Consider the following 2,920-nt stretch of genomic DNA (forward strand, 5'->3'; position numbering starts at 1 on the left):
GTTCCTTATATTCTGGCCAACCCAACAGAATACTGGGATAAATATCCCTTATATAGAACTCATCATTAAATAACAATTCATTCAAATCATATCATTCATATCTTTAACACGATAATGGTCCATTAGATCGAAAAATTTCTTTCTGAACATTTCTCCCCACGGAAATTTCGATCAAGCAAGTTCTCAATTTGTCATCCCTTAACTTGATCTACCGTGTCAAGTGTTAACAGTAGTAGTGTTAACAGTAGCAATTTGACAGCACAATCCACTAATCTTATAGTGATTTGCTGAAATCATTATCATCATTCCAGTTATGAATATTATCACAAGGACTCGTCCCATTCATCCTTATTGTGGTTTCGCTCAGCTTATTACATTTCAACCAATTTTCAGAGATCATCATTTTTTAATCAGAATCCAAATCAATTCATCAGTTCTCAAACAGAATTAAAAATCATATCAACCACATTCGAATTCATCAACTGGATAGCGTTAGTGCTTATAATTTCAAGTCTTAGATTTACTCATATATGCTGCCGGTAAAGAGCTGCAGTTATACCCTTTGTATATACGGGTAGCCATGATACTTGGAACTATAAGGTAAATACCATCATGTCTAGGTCTCAAGCAAGTCAGGGTTCCATACAATTGCGGTACTTCCATTTGAAGACCCAATTACTAGATTACGAATTTTCAGTTTGACTATCAAATTGTATGAATTTATATCACACAATTACAACCTTTTTGTGCTTCTCGATAAATTTTTGACATATTTGGCTTCTCAGTTGATCTTTATTAGCCAATTTGCTCTGATACCAACTGTGAGATCCCTGTCCCCACCGCACAACGGAATAGGGTGCTAGCAGCGGAAGTAGCACATCTTGCACGGGACAGGGTCCCACACACGGGGCCTCCTCCACGAATATTCGGACAAGAGACTAATCCGTCTGTGAAGAAGGATTTTATAGAACTGTATGAGCGCTCACTTTTCCCTCACTTGGGAACCTCTATAGCTCAGACCAAATGGCGGACCTGTCGAGACATAACTAGGGTAACATCGTGGGGTCGGCAGCACTTTTGTAACAATGTCCGCTCGACTATGGTGATTGAAGCTTTGGGTTTGGGTCCCCAATACTATTACGTGATGAGTTTAAGGCATGGTGGATTTTCTGAGCGGGTCTTCTTACTTGCGTGTTTTCTTCCTCACCAGAAGATATACCTTTATCCCAATTTCGGCTTGCCTCTTAGAGGTCCTTTTATTAGGTCACCTTATACCAATGAGATAGGTACTGCAATAACCGACCAAATTATTCCCAGAGATGAGTTACCTTATACGTGTGCTGCTTGTGAGTGCTACTTTTGTGACCATATGATGGACGGGCTTATGGAATTGTAAAAAGTTCCTCAATCTTTACTGTATATGTTCTAAGAGTGAATAAAGTTGAAATCTTGTTGTCTTGAGTCTTGCTCTTTTGAGACTTTTCTTGGTGGTTAATCTTAATTAAATTTTCTCTTAGTCTTATATTCGTGCATCTTGTGAAATTACCCCCAGTTTGCGAGATGAGGACATCTCGTGTTTTTCAAGTGGGAGAGAATGTAAAATTCTTCCCCAGCCTCTCAAGTTGTCCAGCATCTTAATCACCTCTTCAGAAATATAAAAGATCTTGCCTGTTTTGACATAGAGAGAGAAATTATTATAGAGAGAGAATATTCAGATTTTGAATATTTTTAGATAAAAAAATTTCTCATAATATTAAAATGAATTCCCCTGAAATAGAAATTCAAAAAGAACTTTTCAATGTGCAATTGGAATTAATTGGAAATGGGTATAAAGGACCTTAGCCTAAGGGTCTAGATTTTCAGAAATTTTTGGATTATGGTCCAATTAAGGTTCTTGTAGGCCAATAGGATCAATCCATGTGTGGGGAGGAGAAAAATCCAATTTGTAAAAGAAGATACCCAAAAATGAGTAAATGCTCACATAAGATGAAGAGCTGACTATGTACAAGGTTTAGTAGTAAGAAACTATGAGTAATATCAAAAATATGAGATATTTTGGGTATAATGATTCCATTTTGACACATATGTAAGGAAGGGGAGTCCCTTTAATGAGGTGCATACTTCACATGCTTGAATGAGTTTTAAACTCAAAAATAATGTGATATTTTTATCTCTCCTCTCTCTTGAATCAAACCAAATCAAAATGGAACCAAATCGAATAAAAAAAGTAACCAAACTAGGTCCAAATCTAGTCCAAATTCAACCAAATTGAAATCTAGAAAATTCTAGAAATCAGTTAGCTTTGGTTAGAGCTTCCCTCTCCTATAAATAGAACATGAATCCTTTGAAAAAAAAATAAGAGAATTTTACTATACTAGAGTTATGCTAAAATAATGCTAATTTCTACTATTCTCTAAAATTCTCTTCAAATTGAAGAAATTGGAGCTTCCCTCTTTCTTCAATCCCCATTGGTGGCTCCATCAACATACTTAACCAATTGATTGGTTGGGGGCCTCTACCGTGAATAAAGAATTAAGCAATTTGTAAGGTAATTGGTGAATTTTGATCTTTTCTATAATTTCTCAGTGTTTCTCTCTTCTCAACCCCTCTTAAGCTTGAGAAGCTTAATTGGAATGGTTTTTGAATGCTATTGAAGTTAATTGATGAATGGTAGTGAAGAATTACATAATTTGATGAATGCTATTGAAGTTAATTGATTAATGATAGTAAAGAATTACATAAATTTCTATTTATGCTTAATTCTAATGGTTTTTATGTAATTTCTCTCTCTCACTCAAGAAATGGTCATACTCATGACCCATTCTCAATCCAAATGAAGCTTTTCATAAAGCTTTTTCTTAATTGAAGATTAATCTATGCTTGAGGCCAAATTAATGCCTTTTTTCTATACTTTTAGTTT

This window comes from Cibotium barometz, chromosome 13, assembly GCF_041138505.1.
Source record: "Cibotium barometz isolate CiBa-2024 chromosome 13, ASM4113850v1, whole genome shotgun sequence".
NCBI classification, from domain to species: domain Eukaryota; kingdom Viridiplantae; phylum Streptophyta; class Polypodiopsida; order Cyatheales; family Cibotiaceae; genus Cibotium; species Cibotium barometz.